Source organism: Ammospiza nelsoni, chromosome 2, assembly GCF_027579445.1.
Source record: "Ammospiza nelsoni isolate bAmmNel1 chromosome 2, bAmmNel1.pri, whole genome shotgun sequence".
NCBI classification, from domain to species: Eukaryota; Metazoa; Chordata; class Aves; order Passeriformes; family Passerellidae; genus Ammospiza; species Ammospiza nelsoni.
In genome coordinates this window covers 13875725-13896211 of record NC_080634.1, presented here as the reverse complement: position 1 = coordinate 13896211, position 20487 = coordinate 13875725, and positions in this window count along the sequence as shown.

Genomic DNA, 20487 nt, shown 5'->3' with positions numbered 1-20487 from the left:
GTTTAAATTGGCATAAGTCACTATCTAAACACCATGCTAGAATTTTTCTTTTTGCCATGCACCAATCTTCCACAACTCCTCACAACTGAGAATAACAATAGGATTAATGCAGGCCTTTTGATGAAATGTTTTCTGCTTTCTGGGTCCCTTTCCACTCTTGACTTTATAATAAATCTTAACTGAAAAGGGAAAAATCTGAGCATGGTTTTTGCCAACCCAACTACATTGGTCTTCCCATTTCCATTTCCACTAGAGTCCTATTCACATTTTAACATTTGTATATTGCACTGCAGCTTCCATTTATAACCAGGCATCCAACAACAAGCATGAAGTAGCACAAATGTTTAAACTGCAAATGTTTATAGCAATCTACTAACAATTTTTTCACCACTACACTCAGTTTGTTTATCATGACCCCAGGAACAAAGAACTAGTTGACGATTTTCCAAAATGATATTTCAATATTAGGCAAAACAGAAGATATAGCTCATAAAAACCCCAAAACTGAGGCATTTCCTGAATAACCTATTGAGTGGATGCACAAGTAGTATTACAAATATTTGCTTTTGTATATTTTACACTTCTAATTTCAATAGCTCTCTTCCAAACACTCAAGCTGATTTTGAACATTTGCTGTTGATTAAAAAAAAAAAAAAACAAATAGCCCACAACCAAACAGACAACCCTCTCAAAAAAATAAACAAACAAAAAACCCCAACGAAAAACCAACCAAACAAAACCCACCAACAACAAAACAATCTGAAAGAAAGGCAAAATAATTACCCATGTAATTTATATTATGTTTATATATTATTATAATATATATTAGATATTTGTTATATCTACAAAGTTAAAAAGGGCGAATTCTTTCTTTTGGGGACATTAAAGTAAAAGTACTTCATAGGTGGCATAAATTTTAGAAGGGTTTCTCTGCCATGAAATGAGATCTTTGCAGATAGAACAATTCTTTACTGCCTGGAAGAGGTTCCATCATCACTTTGCTGTAATGGGAAATACTGAGCATCTTCAAGAGCAACATGGACAAAAAGCCCTGCCTTTTTATGAGCAAGATTTTTCAGTGCAGTGGATGGCATGAGTGGGAGTAGATCAAGTGTTCTGCTTTGGGCTAAAGTCACAGAAGAAAACAGTGAGTAAATTTTGAAACGGGACTCCAAAGGTTATTTTAATGCATATTAACTAAAATTCTTTGCACTGGAGGATCCTCCACTTTCTCAGGCCAAGAGCAGCTCTAGTGCTCTTCCATGCACCAGGGCCTTCCTACGGCATTGAGTTATCCCAAACCAATCCTAGTTTGGAAATTATCAAAATTATGGGGATGCACGCTCTGATCCATCCCCAGACTCCATGCTGGCAGCATAGATTACTTGGAAAAACACAGCAACCACCCAAACCTCATCTACAGTATTATCTCTAACATAATTGATAACAGAGGTAAGACCACAAGGAAATCGTCTACACAGAGTTTACCTGTAAATCAGCATAACATTTCAGCATGAAGAACTACAAAATACAGCATAAAAAGTATTCATTCATTCATTACACAAACAAACCTAAAAAAAAAAAAAATCTGTAGGATGTGACAGTGTTCGCAGGGGTCTTAGGGTGAGGGAAGAGACAAGAATGTTCACTTTATGTTTCAGAAGGCTTGATTTATTATTTTATGATATATATTATATTAAAACTATACTAAAAGAATAGAAGAAAGGATTTAATCAGAAGGCTAGCTAAGAATAGAAAAAGAAGAATGATAACAAAAGGTTGTGTTTCGGACAGAGAGTCCAAGCCAGCTGTGATTGGCCATTATTTAGAAACAACCCCATGAGACCAATCACAGATACACCTGTTGCATTCCACAGTAGCAGATAATCATTGTTTACATTTTGTTCTTGAAGCTTCTTAGCTTCGCAGGAGAAAAAAATCTTAAGGAAAGGATTTTTCAGAAAATATTATACCTACAGTAAGGAACTACTGTGCTAGCAAAGACACCTTCATGTTTCTGCACAATATTGATGATTATGGACCATCTCCGTCCACAGATACAATCACATGTAGGACTAAACAAGCAGGAATAAACAAGAGATATGAAGAACAAAACACTCATGTTTTACTATGATGCAGCAATATCACAAAACTGCAGTAACAGAAATGCTAAATAGCCTGAAATGACAGGGTCCAGTAGATTCACAACGCAAAAAAACCCCCAAAGCATGTTTCTCTCAAGTTTGCTTATCTGCTTGGCTCAGGTTAACCAAGCTACCAGAAGCAACCCAGATGAGGCAGTGGGGAAGCTCTCCTGGACTAAGTTACTCCCAGGAGCTCCATTTCAACTTCCAGATTGCTTCCACCGCCCTTCAGATGCCCCACACCCTTCAGGGTGATACAGATTTGGCCACACCAGTGCACTCAATAGGAAGCGTTGTGCCACTTGCACTGAAATAAAAGCATTCTGGTCAAAAGTAGGAGCTAATGGCTGGTACCTCTCTTATGCAAATGACAGAAATAATTTATCACATGTTTTTCATGTTATGTGATCCTTTTCCGGGAAAAATAACCATACCACAATGTGGTGGTTTGACCAGGAAGAAGTGGGAATTCTGGGATGCTGTGGTCAAACCAATGGGTGCTTGCATTTTGATATTGGCACCTGGGGTAGCCAGTGGGGTTTTGGACACACCTCTGAGAACACACAGGGGTTAAAAGCAGAACTTCGGGCCTGGGAGGCTCTCTTGGGACTTGGAGGTCGGATCTCCGGATCTCCCTTCCCCCGTCCAGCCGCTGCTGCTGGGCGGGGGAGGGGCAGCCATGCCGGTAGGCCTGGGCCTGGACAGACATGGGAGTGAGGAGGCCCTGGAGGATGGAAGGGTGGAGGAGCACCAGGAGACATCAGGCAGCCATCCCCCCTCCTTGGAGACAGACAGAGAGAGAGAGAGAGTGCAGCCTGTGTTTGTGGCCGTTACCTTGAAACTCAGTAAACATGTGCTGGCAGCAGGCAGCCGGCTGAGGAGATGGGGGGGTGCAGCCAGGAGTCCAGCCGCCTGGAGGAGTTTTTAACCCTTTTTGGACAATGAAAACCCTACAGAACATTAACCCTTCCTAGACGAGGGATAAGAGTGGAGGAGGACGAAGGAAATGAGCGAGTGATGGAGGTCTGGACCAGAGAGAGAGTGAGAGATGTTAGAAGAATGGAGAAGATGGAGTGGCATTTTATGCTGGACTCTTTTGTGTAGCCATGGACAGAGCTATGTTTCCGTGTGATACAGAGACTGAGTCCAGGGGGAGAAATGTCCCAGTGCCAAAGAAGATTCAGTGTGGGTACCCCTCGGCCCCAGGGGGTATATAAAATATGGGGGGGATAGATGTCCCAAAGGTGAGAAGGTGAGATACTGTGCTTTTCTGGAACTGGACAAAGCATCCTTAAAAAGACAACCCTGGAAGCAGTCCTGATCCCTGTTTGGTGGTGAGAGCACCGGAACAAGGACAGAAAAGGCCACCACGACACATGGAAGGACTCACTCTCCTCTTGAGGAATTGAAAGTTGAGCATTCTAAAGGGGTGGTGCTGGACCCAGAATTGGTGATTTTGGAAGACGTATTGGGAATTTAGGGGGGAGGAGGAGGAGAGTGTTTTTTGTGAGGTTTTCATTTTCCTTGTGTTTTCTTTTTTCTTTTGTGTGTAGTTTAGTAATTGTTTGTGTAGTTTAGTTAATAAACTTTTCTTTATGTTTAAGCTGGAGCCTGCTTTGCTTATTCCTGGTCACATCTCACAGCAGACACCAGGGAGAAGGTGTACCCATGGGGGCTCTGGCTTTGCCAGGCCCAAACCCTGACACACAAGAAGGTGTCTCGCCTTTTTCAATATTATAGTTTTTTTAGTAAGATGGTCTTCTATTGTACTGAAAAACTTACAGCACATGCACATATCTAAGCAGATAAAACATCACATATTTGTTTTTCTGTTTATTTTGATTTATGTTAATTAAACATCTTCAACAGGATGCAATGAAAACTACTTATCTCCAAGCTATAATGATTTCTTTTCAGAAGCAGGGCAATAATAAACTCTGTCAATTCTTTCACCAAAACTTGCTATTAAAATATGCAGAAAAATGTTTGCAAGGAAGAAAGAGCAGCAAGGGACAGAAGAGAGCCACAAACAGGCACATAAATATGCAGCTTTTAATAGGCAGTGTGGATTCCTATTCTCATATTTTAAGTGTCCTCACCCCTGAGTGAGCACAAAGAATGGGGGCGACAGGGCAGATGTAGCAGCATCAGTGACAAAAGTAACACCAGCCAGATCTTGCTGCCTCCCTATGACTGACAGCTCTCTTACCTGCCTCCCCTGCTTTTTGTTCCCCTCTTTTCACTAACCACAGAATGCATTACATGTTCTGTATCACATGTTTTGCTGGAGCCTAAGCGCACACAGGCAAGAAACAATTTCCCTGATGGTATTTCATGGTGCAGGCTAAATGAGAGGCCTTTGTGATGTTCCTGAAAGTAAATTTGTGCAGCTTGTGAACCATGGCAGTGCTGCTCAGCTCCTGACTCAATTCCATCCCAATCCTCTGGCTGTGATTACATATTCCTCCTATGTGCTGCATCCCAGGGTCAGGTGCTTTCAAAGGTTTCACTGACAATACCTGATAGGGAGTTAGCATCCTCTCTCAGTGATGGCAGCTAAAAGTATGGGCATGACTCTTGTTTAAACTGACTTCATATATTTACATTTTTATTTTGATTTTATATGGGCATGACTCTTGTTTAAACTGATTTCATATATTTACATTTTTGTTTTGATTTTGATTTCATTTGAATAAATACAATCATACAACAAATTAACACTTGAGGGTAAAAAAAACCAAAACAATGTCATAAACCAGTGTTTTGCTACAATTACCAACATCTTTATAAAGCTTTACTAAACATACAGATTCTCTAGGTTTGATCATTGAAAGCAAAAGTCAAAAAATGTAGTGCATAATATAGATATATGTGTGTGGGCACAGATGTGTGTGCATTTCAAGAGAGAGATCTTCCTTTAAAAAATATGTTTTGCTTTTTTTAAATTAAACCTGTGGTTCCTGTAAGAAAGACAGCACAATTATTATGCATAAAAAGTAATTATCTACTAAAGTTTAATTTCTGTCTCCTAGAATTTTTAGCAGATAATAATCTCAAATATCTATTTAAAAAATTTTAAAGGATATTAATGATTCTTCCATGTTATTAGATTTATATCCCTCTGGACATTTGTATGATCTACTACTGAAGTAAGCAGTCTATAACACACACCAGAAGGAGCACTGATTTTTCCTTTTGTATAGGTGTGTATCTTAGATGGGTATCCGGAAATTCAGCATCCATAATTATCCAGAAATTAGGCTCTTCTGTGCTAACAGAGAGCAGTCAATATTTGAGACAGTCACAAACTAATATAAAGACATACATATTTGCTGGTCCCATCATGGGGTTATTGTTTTTTGTTTCTGGATTTATTTCTTGCCTTTTTCTTGCTGTTCTTTAAGTGCTGAATTGTTGCTTTTCAAGCAAGAGGCTGCTGTAGGTATCCCACAGGAAGGAAAGGGAGAGAGAAAAGATGCAGTCACCTCTTTATCTACCTGTCCTCTATACTTTTCCGACCTATCTGACTTTCAACATGCTTTACAGTAATTTTTTGTTACAGGTTGACATTTCGGTGGCATTTCCCTGCCTGAAAAAATTTATTTATTTTATTACCGAAGACTCTACCATTTGTCAATCAGAATTTTTTCTGTGCTATTAACAGTGACTGCAAGCAGCAACAAGTACAAAGTCTGCCTGAAAGCAGAGGATGCTCAGTTAAACCCAGAGCTTATAGTCCAGTATAGCAGCCAGTGAAACTTGCAAGAATTTTACTTTTTCTGACAAAGCAAAAAGAGGATAATATCAATGATTACTTAGAATTTTAAGTTCAATAAAATAAGGTAATTTTGTTTAAAAATAGGAAAGAGGATTATTAGCTGGATTCTTCAGTGAGCAAGGTAAATATGAGGATGGATAAAAAATACTTTGTTCAAGTAAACTGAAAGGACATTTTTCTCCTGCTTCATCAGAAGAGGTGGATCTCAAGAAAAAAAAAAAAAACAGAATAAGTTACTGGCCTGGGAATTTCCTAAGAAGCAGTTTTTCTGAGAAGGTTTTAACTGATAATCTCCAGTTGCAGATTTGAAATAAGGCCTCCTCTGCTTAAAATAGAAAAAGGAAAGAGAGCTCCTAGAGCATCTGATAGATATTTCATTCCCTAGAAAGAAGGTTGAGTAATGCAGAATTATGACATTTTCATATGAAGTCTAATTATGATATAGACAATTCAAAATTATGGATCTATGAATCTTCACCTATGGAAAAGTTAGAAGGGCCAAGGTCAATGGGGAAAGTCATTAATTTAGCAGTCAACTGATTAAGGAAGAGTAATCAAAAAGGATATTTAAGGGATCTTCAAAAAAAGAACCAGACTAATAACAAACCAAAGATTATGCATTGACAAGAGACATGTCAGCTGATAAGAAAGTACTACTTTATCAAATGAAAAATCTATTATTTTTGTGTTTAAATGTTTGCATACATATTAAATGCCATTCAAATATATCAAAGTATTTTATACTGATAAAAAAGGATAACATTTCATCTCATTATAGTCCATTTTTAATTTTTTTCTTAACTTTGTACATTGCAAAGGTGAGATAAAAACCAAACTAACAAGTCAGGTAAGTGGGTTACAAAGCTCTCTGGATAGAGCTGTCCATCTCTAAAAATTAATGGAGATGTGTTAAACACAGCCTACAGCAGGTGCAACAATATCATGGATACTTTTGAAAAGAAAACAATAAGCCAGATAATTACCTATATTGTAGGGGGTTTGATTGACTAATTGTTTTGGGTTGTTTTGTGGGGGGTTTTGGTTTTTGGGTTTTTTTCGCAGTTGGGTTTTTTTGGGTTTTTTTGCTCAGTTTTGTTTTGAACAAAACCCAAACCTTCAGGTTACAGGTCAATAAACTTACTTTTCCTCTTCTGACTGAATATTGAAAGAGTCTTAGGGTCATGCCATATTAACAAAATTAAATGCAATCTACATACACAGATATTGATAGTAAGCGACAGACTTGATGACAAAAAAGGATCAGAAAATTTAAAAAGCCATTATTCCCTCTTTCCAAGGTTCTTCTATGAAATTTGGAAAGTAACAGATCAGCAGCATTTACTATAAGACATCCCTATAGATAACTAGCAACTGAAAGGAGAATAAATTCAAGGTAGTTTTGATGCCCAAATCGCATAAATACTGTGCAATAGTTGCCATCTAGAAGAAATTGGATTTTCTGCTTCACAGGAAACACTGATGCTTCATATTAGTTTCCATCAGTTATTGGAATAAATGGATACACATATGCATTAATATATACATAATTATGCATTTATATACCAAAAATCTAGAATTCTAGATAACAATAAAATTCAATCAACATTTGATTGAAAAGGAATGATGCACTAAAGTTGTTATTTTAGGTCACTAATTTTTCAAAGTACAAAATAATTTATTTTACTCTATAATTTAATTTTTTTTCAACTGCAATGACTTCTGGGAGTTCTCAATCTATTTTCAACAGAGTATGCTTGAGACCCTGGGTGGAAACAACAGTCTGCCTTAGAGCATCCACCTTTAACACCTTCAATACTTCTGAGAGGTCCATTCCAGATCTTCAGTGACAGCATTTTTAGTTTAAATTTATCTAAAACAATTATTAGCTTATGTAATTTCTCCCATCCTCGTTTAAAGAGAACTTGGTCTTGCTCTAGCTCTGATAAATAAGGTATGCTTTTAGCCTTGCCTTTTAAAATAGCTTCTTCAATTTCTTGCTGATCTTTCTTCACCCTCATTCCTGCCCAAAGTCATCACTCTTGTGTTTGTTTTCCTGAAAAACTGCATGCAGTGTCTCAGATAAACTCTCATAAGGGTTTTTCCTCCAACAGAATCCCAGTGCATCCCACCATCATATTTTTTATTTCCCTAAGGAAAACTTTATTTTTGCAGACTCTGAAAATTATATCAGAGGGTCACTATGGAAAATTACTCTTCAGCCTAGGAAACAGAAAAGGTTCTGCTCTTCAGTTTTGCTTAAAAGATAAATATCTATGTCATTGATTGTTGTACTTAACCACTCTTGGCCAGTGGAGGGATTAGTTATTCTACATATGTCTGAATGTTGCATCATAATATGGCTTTCAGTGGGGGAGAGGGGGGGAATGCTTCAGCTAAAAACCTGTCATGGAGCACATTCAGGACCCACACCAGGTGACATCTTGCTCTGAACAGTCCTTTAAAATTCATTCCTCTTGCTGCAATTACTTTTTATAAAAAAAAAAAAAAAAAAAAAAAAAAAAAAAAAAAAAAAAAAAAAAAAACCAAAAACAAAAAAACAAACCAAAAAAAAAAAAAAAAAAAAAAAAAAAACCCAAAAAACACCCGAAAAACTAAATCCTCGCTCCCAAACATATAAACAGCTCAGAGAAAGGCACCTGGAAACAGAGAGATAAAATCAGGGCACATCTGGGGGACTCTCTGGATCCTGAACAGTCAGGTTGAGAGGACATACATTCTGTCTCAACCTCTGCTTGGAGAAGTGCATCAAGAGAGGAATCAGAGAAGAAGCACCCGCTGTAAATGTGTTTAACTTCAGACTCCTTATAACAGACTGCCTTTGTTCACAGCACTATTATATGGTCCACATGCAGAAAAGCTGATTAAGTGGATGCAAAACCCAGCTCCCACCCCTTTATTCACAGCATTAGACAGTAAAAATAGATCTAAGTAATGAAAGAGTGAAACTTGTACTGGGTACACCAGGTACAATTCATGATTTGTGGGGATTTTTTTCCAAATGTCTTTTAATTGAAAAATTGTCCACTACACATCCAAAAAGTGGACATCAGAAATCATTTCACTTCAGAGCAAACCTTTCCTACATACTCAGTTTGCAGCTCTGGAGGAGAATTTGTCATATCATCTTAGAAAAGTTTTTTCAAGACCAGTTTCATGCAGTTGCCTGAAGGGCAGAGATAGAGCAGAGGTGGAGTTCTTCAAGAGATCAGGTGTTTGAACATTCACAGAGAAGGGCAAAGTCAGGGTTAATCACTGCTTGGGAAATGCTTTCAGGAGACCATTTTAAGTGCTGTCACAGGAGGTAAGAAAAAGGGGTCAGGAGATGACTAGACATCCCAATTCCTCATTGTCACTGCTTCACTTAGGAGAGATAATGAAGATGCTCTCACCAGGAGGGATATCTTCCCATAGGAGTACACTTAATGTCTTGACCAGCCGACCAGAAAGTCATCCTAGAATATCTTCAGGTTATGTAAGTTATTTATAAAAAATTAATTGCACCATTATAACTAAAGACACACCTTTAAATTCTCTTAAGAGAGAGGGCATTTAGTTCAAGCTATTCATTGTCTGATCAGTATAAGCAATTTCACCCAAGGGCTTGAACCAAAAATAAGCATTTTCTTTTGCATCATACTCTTGTGATTCCAAAGGCAGCCCATGTTGGCAGGTCACTTTTTGCCTACTTAGAATTGTAAATGGTTTCAAATTTTGGCAGTCCAAACCTCTGCTTAAGCTTCCTACAGTCCAGTTACTAGCCTGAAACGTTATACTCACTTCTGTTCACCTTCCCTTCATCCTCTTTTCATTCCATCCTTTACTTTTGCCTAAGACCTCCATCAAAACATGTATTAAATAAGTTAATAGGATAGAGATGAAAGTAGAGGAAAGAAAAACCAGAAGATTACTGGGAAAAGAAAAGCTATGAACAGAGAGTAAAGCTGAGATAAAGTGGGAAGTGTGGAGAGGAAAAGTGAAATTAAGAGGAATGTTTGATGATCAGCTTAATGGAACAGGGTTGTGGGGAGATGAATGAGTGACAGAAATTAAGACAACATCAGAAGAGATGACTAGGTGATAGCAAGTGGGCAGAAAGACTCTAAACACAACAAACCGTCAGAGACAGAGTTAGCAACAAATAAAGCAAGATTTCCAAATAATTCCCTTTTTAAATACTAAGCATATGTAAGTTTAAATATAGAATTGCATTTATAGTTACGAGGCAGATGGGATCAGGGGACACCAGCAGTGACCCACACAGTTGGAGACCACATCAATGACATTTGTTAACACCACACATCCATGAGGTGTTACACTGCTAGGCACACAACCTGAATCCTTCCAGAGCTGAAAGCTCTGCAGAGCAATTGCTGTGCCTTCTCACCCAATGCTGCTGCCATGGGAGTGTGGGTGCTGCTGGCATTGCAGCCACCTTGCAGAGACAATGATTTTCTGATGATATTTCTCTTTCTTTCATAAAGCTAATATATTGACTACCCCTGCAAAGAGGAGAAAGAAATTGATCTCTCCAGCAGTAGGTGGCTTAGCTGGCAAACAGCAGTGGTGTCTCCTTTGATGATTTTGAAGGATCCCGCTGACAGGACCCGAAAGCTGGTTTCCTTAGCAACCACAGATGATGCATGACTGTATTATGTTTGATTCTCCAAACATCATTTCAGCTCCTCCCTGAGATTTAGTTCTTGTTTGTTTGTCAAGCTTGTGTCTCTGAAAAGCATGTTCCAATGAAAGATTCCAAAAATTAATCCTCCACCCATTTCTCAGTAAAAACATGTCTTTTCACTCATAGAGATTTACACTTTCAATCAAGCAAATGCGATTGGGCCCCTCTCCAGATTTCATTGCCAGGACAAGTAAAGTTCTTCCCAGGAAGGATGAAGGAGAATTTGTCACAAGAGCAAAAGTTAACCACTGCAGCCCACCAGGTGGAGGTGACCGACTGGGGAAGGAATGATGGGTTAATATTGATCCTGCATAAAGTGGAAAATGGAATATAGGCAGTGTGGTTTTGCAATCTAGGTTGAAAAACAAAGCAGAAGAGCTGCTCAGGGTGTGCTTTAGGCCATGGAATAAGGGACCTAATTAGCCATTAAGAGGGCATTGTGATAAAAAGAGAATATAAATATTAATGAATATCAGATAACCCTCCAGGATACAAATAAAAGTATGATCCTGGAGAAAGATAATTTCATAGAAGCAAATCAATTTTAATGCAATGAATATTGCACTTGGAAATGTTCAAAAGAGGGGTGTATTAAAATGGGGCATAAAGAATTCTTTACCATTTATAACACAGATGAAAATATTACAAGGCAAATGTAGAGGATGGCTAATATTATTAACAGTGAACCACCCTGACTTCAAGGATAATGAAAGTCAGTACACATGAATTCAAGTACTCACACCTTGACACTTTGACCTGGCATTTTAGAAAGCACAGAAAGAAGAAAATATCTTAAGGGAAGCCTATTTCTGTGGCTACATTTTTCCTTTTTGAGGGTTTTATTGGTTTCCCCCTCCTCCCCTCTGCAAGCACCTGAATTAGCTCCTTCTAGACCTGATGCCTCCTGCAAGATTGACCACTTCCTTTGCCAAGAGGGCGCACTGCTGCCTCCTGGTCAGCGTGGGAGGCACCAGGGTGCCAAGCTGAATTTCAGCAGCTCAGCCTCCAATGGCTCCTCTGACTATTCCACTCCAGGCACGGAACCTATTGAAAGTTGTGACCAAACCCCTCTGCCTATTTCTCCAGCCTCTGAAGACACCTTTGGAGGGCTGCAAAACCATCTAGGAGCTCTATCAAGAATTCCTCCCAGCTTAGGGTCATCTGCAAGCTTGCTGAGAGTGCTCTCTGTCCATTCATTCATTCATTAAAGAGGATATTAAGCAACATTAGACACAATATTGACTACCAGAGCACTTGCCCAGTTATTGGTTTAGAGCTGGGCTTAGTACAAACAATTCCAGTTCTTTCAGCCAAGCAGTTCAGTCAGTTTCCTGTCCCACCTCATTGCCATTTACCCAGTCCATACTCCACTGCTTTATCAATTTTGATATCATAGGAGAAAGGCTGAAGTCAAGATAAACAATGTCCATGGCTCTCCCTTCATCTGCCCACCCTGTCATCTGATTGCAGAATGAAATGTTTAGACACAATTTCCCCTATGTTAATATTGCATGTTGCCTACTCCCAATCACCTTTTCATGTGTCTGGAAATGGTATCCAGAATATTTTTCTCCATCATCCTCTCAAGGATCAAGGTGAGGCTGACCAGCCTGTATCACCTCAGATCCTCCTCCTTTCAGGTTCATAGGACAGAAGTGGCACTTCCTTTCTGTCCAGTACTCAGGAACCTTTCCTGGTTGCTACAAACATTCAAAGATAATTTGGAGTGGCCTCACAGTGAAATTGGACAGCTCCCTCAGCATTTGGTGGGTACATCCTCTCTAGCTCCAGCCTGCTTCGGCATTCCCAAATCTGATTCTCCTCCACCAAGAGCAAATCCTCCACACTCAACTTTCCCACAGCTCCTGGGGAGCCAGAACTCTTAAGGTCTAGTCTCAACAAAATAGACCAACATGAAGATGTCATTGAGTACCTTGGTCTTTTCTCAAGTGCTCTGTTACCAAGTCTGCTGCTTTATCCAGCAGTATGTCCATATTTTCCTTTGCTTTCTTTTTATTGTTAAAATACTGTATGGAATTATGGAAGCCCTCCTTGGAGACCTTCTCACCAGATTTAACTGCAGGTGGATTTAAGCTTTCTTGGCCCTGAACCTCCAGACTAACACAGTGTGTCTGTATTTCTGTGGCACTAACACCAGCTGTATGATTTCTTTGTCAGGGTCTCAGCTCATTCCTGCAGGCCTGCTCAGATCTTTGCCTGGCTTCCTGCACAGGGAGTATCCCATTCTTGAGATTGGAGCACATGGCTTTGGGAAACCATCCAGCTCTCCAGTCTCCTCTTCTTCTCTACAGGACCATATCTTGCAGTATCCTTCCAAGCACACCCTGAACAGGCCCAAGTCTGTTTTTCTGAAGGACAACACCTTGATCCTCCTTCTTGCCACCGTTCAGGATCATACCATATCACACACACAGCAGCCGAGGTTCCTGCACCTAGCCATCAAATCCTTGAACAATTATTTTCATTTCATCCTGAATTTCCACATGGCAGTTTCATGAAGAGGTGGAAACACTTCATTACATGAGCCCTCACTGTCAGCAAGGCCAGGCTTATTAAGAGAACTCATTGCTCAAACCTCCTTGTTGTTGAATTCCTTCCCTGTTCAGAGGCCAAAATCCATCCAAGTTCAGGTATTTCCCTGATGCAGTAAAATATAATCCTGTGGTTTAGGTACTTCATTCATCAGTGTTTTTATCCTTATCAGGGGGTTAAATAAGTATCGAAGGTCTTTTCTTCCATGAATTTCTCTAATTGCCGTTAAACCAATTTATACTTTGGCATCCTCAGCATCCTTTGGCAAGGAATTCTATGGCTTAATTAAGCATGGCTTAAAGCAGCACTTCCTTTTGTTCTTAAACCCTCTCATTATTTAATTTTGTGCTTTCCAGTTCTTGTTTTATAATAAATCATAAATGATCATTCTTCATCATTTCTTCCATGATTTTGGATATAGATCCCTACCCAAGAGAAAAGCTACTACTTCTAAGCATCTTTTCAATCTTTACAGTCTCACTTGCAGCTCTTCCATACCTCTGGTAATCTTTATATCCCTTCTTCTTACTTCTCCCAAATTATTATGTTACCCTTGAGATGAGAGGATCAGAACATGTAGCATCCAAGATTTAAACACATCAGAAAGGTGTTGACTTACAGTAGTGCTTCTTAGCTTTCCCTTTTCTTTCATCTGTTCAAAAAAATTCTTACACACTTTTTGAGAACAGAATTTTGTCTCTAGAGGCACTAATGCTTTGGTTTTTGTTTTGTTTTTGCTTTTGTTTTGTTTAGGTTGTATTTTTCCTTTTGGTTTTGGGTTTTTGTTTTTGTGGGTGGTTTTTGTTTTGTTTTGGGGCTTTTTAGTGTTTTTTTTTTTTTTTGTCTTTGTTTTTTGAGAGAGAGAGGAAGGTTAATGCAGAGTTTCTCAATAATATAGTAACGAGATTTATCTGATCTGAGTTTCACCTGCCCTGAATTTTATCTTCTCTTTCTTCCTCAATCATATCTGGATAGTGAAATCATTCTGCAGGTCCTGAAATTGGGTTTTGGTTTTACTCTACTGTATAATTTTGTACTATCTAGGATTTGTTACCTAATATTTTGTCTCTTTTCCAAATAATTTATGAAAAAATTGAAGAGGACTTTAAGCTCCCCTGTATTTATTTGTTGAGTAGGAGTAATTTTGAACTGTGTTCATTTGTCGTCTTGTGCTGTCTTTCAGCCTTTAAAATAGCAAGATTTTTTTATCACTGGCCATTTGCCATTTTATCACTGGCATTTTGGGAAAAGTGCCTCCTTTCTATATGAGCTCACTTAAAAAAAAAAAAAAAAAAAAAAAAAAAAAAAAAAAAAAGTAAATTCTTCCAGAAGGAAACTTTCTTCCCTATACCCTATATCACCTTTTTTCTTTTTTTTTTTTTTCCTGTCTGGAAACTTTACTCAGGAATCTTATCTACTCCTTGACAGCTTAAACTCTGTGTCCAGAAACTCTCAAATCTCTCCTCCCTCTTATCTTCTCAGTGGGGCATTGGTTCATGGCATCTACATCTTACTCAAGAGGAAGAATTCACTGGTCCTCAGTTAACCTGAGGATACAATGAATAATCAAACTCTCCCAGTACCACAGCACCATTCTCAGTTAAACTCTGACTCTCCCACAGGGTATTCTCAGCACAAATCCACAAGCCTTATACCTGGTGCAAACATTGCTTGCACTTTCCTTTTTGTCTTGATGCTATATCTGCTCAAATGGTCTTTCTGTGTTTCTGCCAGCTTAGAGGTAGAAGTGGTCTGTGTTGTAGCTCTGTATACTGAGTACTCGCCAGTTTGTTTTCCTGGGCTCCTGTTAGTGAACCACACTGGCACAAGTGTCAATATTTCATGGAGATCACCTCATGCACAATGCTATTCACAGAATCACAAAATCATTAACGTTGGAAAACACCTCCAAGGTCATCAAGTCCAACTTTTGCTTGATCACCACCTTGTCCACTACGGCAAAAAATGCCACATCCATTGGTTTCTTGAACATCTCCAGGGATGGTGACTCCACCACCTCCCTGGGAAGCCCATTCCAGTTCTTGACCACCCTTTCAGTGTCTCACTCACATCTAACTTGACACTCCCTTGGCACTTCTTGAGGCCATTTCCTTTTGTCCTGTCACTGCATGCCTGGGAAGAATCCAACCCAAACCTTGTTACAACCTCCTTTCAATCCATTAACCTTCATGACAGGTAACCAAGGTTATGCTCCATGCAGAAAACTCTGAGACTTCCTTTCCCCCACCTCAGACTGTTACACCCCAGTCACACAAACCTGGGACTAAACCAAGGTTAATTTTCTCTGGGTAGACACAAAGGAGAAAATTCCAACCAAATGTTCTCAAGAGGTGAAAACACACAAAAGTTTACTGGAAAACTATAGAAAATTAAGTAACATGTAATGTAAAATTAAGTAACATGTAAGAATAAATACAACATAACATCACCTATCCCAGCATAGAGTTAGCCCATTGAACATAGGAAACCTTTAAACTCATTCAATATGACAATGAGTGAGGAGAGAGAGGGAGAAGAAGAAAGTGAGAAAAACAGAAAGGAAAGATAGCAAACAGGCATAGCTGCCAGGTCCTGGGTTTCAGCAAAGTAAGGCTCCAAGATGAAGTTGGGGTTAAAGAACAATGTGCTTGCCTGGTGATCATTCTTAAACCTTTCTGGCCCACACTGAGCCTTCCTCCCAGGAGGAACCTCTGCTCTCTTGGCCCCTCAGGGAGTGGGTTAGGCAAAACTGGGGCTGCCTTGAGTGTGTCATGATGGACTGACACTGCAGGGCTGGGCAGTATGGGGACAGGGCACTATCTCACCACAGCAGGGCCTGACCCACTCCCTACCACACTTTCCAAGGCCCCAAGCAAGATGTCTTGAAACAGATTGCCTTTTCCAGACTCTGACACAGACACATATAATTTTTTTTCAAATTCTATTTGGATTTTCTTCTACATTTCAATTTGGAGAGAGACAGAGTAAGACCAAACTGAAAAATATAGGTAAATTTTTTATTCTTCTTTTAAACTACCCAGTTTCATCTTTCTTCTGCCTGCTCCTCTCCCTCCAAAGGTTAGTACCTCTGGGCTCCACAAGTATCTCCTCCTCGACTCTCCTAAGCCTTGGCTTACTCCACAGACACAGCTTTGTTATTTCTGGGGTTTTAACAGTTCATGAGCTTCCTATCCAGCAGGCTTCACTGCCACTCTGCTAAAACTTGTGGTTGCAACTATGAGGCAACATTAATCTTTTCTTCATGCACTTGTGGATATAGATTTAGAACTAAATGTATTTACATTCAGGAATACACTTAGCAGTGATGTGTCCTTAAAACAGGACAGTAGGTATGATCAGGTACAAATCCATGCATTTTTCTACAAAGTGAGAAAACAAACTTCTGACTGCCTGCTGAACTACTTCATGCCATTTATTCCACTTCAATACTGAAGAAACTTTAAATGTTAGAAAACAAAATTTCATTCTGTTAACTAGCATCTCAATTGCATCCCAAACACCAGCTATACAATGAGTCATCACAGCAGCCTTGCATTCCCAGAAGAGCTGTCACAAAGATAGAAAATGAATAAATGAGTATCTTTGCTGTTGTGTGTTGTTGCTCCTGCTGCCCCACTCCATTAGGGAAGAAATCAAAGCACACAAAAGAAAAGTCATTAATTCTTACTCCTAATCCCTTTCAATATAAATCACCCTTTTTCATGAATTGTATAACCTTTGTCCTATAGGTTTACACAGATAACACAGCATATAAATATAGAGAAGTCATATCACAGTAGAAGACATCAAATGAGTTTCAAATAACTCTAACAGAAGATTTGTATTTTTCCATTCCTAGTAGCATTGTCAATTTGCATTTTCATTCTCCTCTGTCATTTTTGTTCCTCTACTGGCTTTTAAAATCAACATTTTTCTTCCTTTGTCTTGAATTTGTTTCACACTAAATAAGGAAATGCACTTGATCTGTGCCATGCATAATGTATAGGCCTCATAAACATTGACATTTCAAGTTTTCAAAGTTGCAGTGAAACAGAGAACACTTCAAATACCTGTTTTGACATACTTTCTTATTCTCAGCGACAACACACAGGTTGACAGCCTCAATACACATGAACACCTATTTCAAACTTAAGGGAGAAGATTTAAAAACTATTTTTGTGTATATCATAAAAAAATTGAAAGCAGGAAACTTAAGGAGATGTCTGCAGCATATTGTTCATGTTTCTAGTTCTTTAATTCCATCAAAATGGAAACTAGTGTGAAGTAAATTGTATTTACACAGTAGAGAAAGTAATACATAATTTTAAAAAATTAAAAAAGCATTGTAGAATCCATTGAAAGACGGGTGCAGATGAAGAATAGCACTGTAAGTAGCATTCTCTCTGTCTTGATTTTAGCATTTTATGTATCATTATTTTTTAATTAATTCTGTACATGTTTGCTGTCAAAAAACAAATATAGATTTAAAGCCGGTGTCTCTTATCTAATCCACATTAGGATATCTAACACTCAATTCTTTTCATTTCCTGAAGCCAATGCTGTGATAAATACAAACTAACAATATCTTGTAACTTGTTCACTGCAGTTCTCTGGTACTCACCCTTAAATTAAATTAAGAGGAGAGTTGTCTACTAAGGAGGATCAATTTTTTGGTAAAGGTAATGAGAAAACAAAACAAACAACTTCAGCTGTGCTAGCAAGATATGGAGATCTTACTAATGAATGTCCAATAGCAAAAAGAAAAGAAAAAATTAAAAGGAAATATTTGCATAGCTGCTGTCGCAGCCAAGTTCAGTAATCCTTTTCCTTGCTGTTTTGCTGAGAATTGCATGCTAGCCAATTCATTTAATGAAGAAGGGTAACACCAAAATTGAGTTTTGGACAAACAGGATTAAAAGGTAGCAACAATATTTTACAGTGAAAGAGGATTAGACATTGTGGGAATTGTTTTCTAACAAGTTATATGGTCTTCTGGCTGGACTGAGATGGTATTACATGTGTAAATTACACATATAGAACTAATTTAAACAATTTATTTGTTGTCAGTCACTAATTTCCATCAGTAAGACATTAAACATAAACATAGCAAAAAGTAGTATGGAAGCTTATGGCTGAAGGCTGCAGAGACCAATGGAGGGAGCATTATAACTTTGTCTCTGATGAGCCAAAAAGGACAAGAGAGTGAAGAAAGAAAAAGGAAAAAAAAAAAAAATCATCATTTAAAATATGCACAATCACATACTTGAAGAGTCTCTCAAGTAAGTATTTAAATCTGGATTCAAGACTCAAAACAACTTATAGAAAGAAAAAGATTAGAGAATCTTCTGGAGTTAACTTGTCCCCTTTCTGCCAATTTTATATTGACTCTGAAAGAACCGATTTATGGTTTCCCATCAGATTCTCAGGCAGTCCTCTAGCAGTGATATTGAGGAGACTACTGATGAAAAGAGTTGATAAAATAAATAACAAAGGGAAAATGATTTAATTCCTTGAAAAAGTGATTCTTTTTAAATGACCTAGAATATTTTTAGAAGAAATGTAATAATAGGTGTCTTAACTCATGCCTATGGCTCAATTCAGATGATTTTTTTTTCCCTATCAAGGATTCATTAAATCTTTGATTAGGTTAAGTAATTACTTCAGGTAGTTTCACTAAGACACAAAAGAAAATTATACAACTGATTAAAGAATTAGTTATTTATGGTTAAAGGCCAACTTTTGAAGGCAGTCAGAGGGAAAACCTCAATTACACTGCACAAAAGACATGCACATTCTCCTATGACCAGGTTTGTTTGGGTGGTTACAGCACACCCCAGTTAAAAATTTAGTGCAGTCTGAATGCCTCTTGAATAATAAATAGGGAACATCTTCCTAACAAGAGCTCTGTGTTGTTCTGTCTCTTTTCTGAGTGAATGATTTGCATTTTCAGCTCCCTTTCCTCATGGTATCTCAGTATCTAACATCTGAACACAGCTACAAGGAGGACATCTGGGGGTCAACAGTGCCTGCTCCAGAAGTCCAGCTAGGAACAGTGCAAATAGATTTCCTACTTCATTGCACATTGTTTTAATTTCTTCCCTAAAAAATTTTAAAATGTAGTTGGAATGCATTTGTTTAAACTCTTAAGAGTGTATAAAATAATGGAGACATTATTTTTGGAAAGTGCCAATGAATTAGATTACGGTACCTAAATAATGTAAAAGTCTCTGGTAAGTACATGAAAAAAAAAAGTGGAAACAGCTAAAGTTCAGGGGTTTTTTGTCATTATTTCCATGGTCTTTCATTTCTGAAAAAAAACCAAATACAGCCAAAAATTAACTCATGAAACAGAGTCGGGAGTCTTCACTAAAATTGTACCATTAATATTAAGACACTCCAGGTTCTGTCTAGCTCTATTTCAGATGTTTTACCTGAAAAGGATTTGGGAAGTCGTCTTTGGATAGCCAGAATACTACAGGGATGCACCAAGAAACAAGGATGATTAACTGAACTAACAATTTTGTGCAATTTAGGGATAAATGAATAAATATATTTTAAAAATTGAAATAAATCTTAAATAACTACTAATTTCTCTGATGATGATTGCAGTACAAAATGAATCACAAAAAGGAGCAGTGAGAGTGGCGAAAATTTCTTCTTTCTTCTTGCTCTTCATCATCCAGAAGGATCCTGGAATACCTATTCAAAATAACTTTTTGTCAACTGAAAGGTAATATAGGAATGAGCCTCAAGATTAACTTTTTTTCTTTAGCATCTTAACAAGTCTTATAAATACTAAGTACCTTGACCCTGCATCTCCTCACTGTAGCAAGATTTAAACTTTATGATATTCTGAGAAACAAGTTGTCTAAACCACTGTCAATTAAACAGTTTTAAAATAGGTTCATATCTTGCAGAAAATTCATCAACAGGGTAGTTAACAAAGGTTCACAGTAAAAATAAAGCAAGCTACAGCAAAAAAGTATAATGAATGAAATCAGCCAAATGGCTTTCCTCCCTTTAGTCCTTCTTAATGCTTTAATTTATGAGCTAGATAATGATGGACTTTCCCTGAATTTGAAGCCAATATGAATATAGGAGGTAGGAGAAAGGTGCACAATGTGCCTTCACTGTTGTCAGGAAGGATGAGATTTAAAATTTCTCTAGATTTTTTTTTTTAAGAATTGAAGCTACACCCTGAATTATGGATAGGATGTAATTCTCTAATGGGAAGAGAAATTGTATTTTAGGCAAGAATAATCAACCATGCAAACATAAGCACTTAGAAATGGAATGGCAGGTCTGTAGGA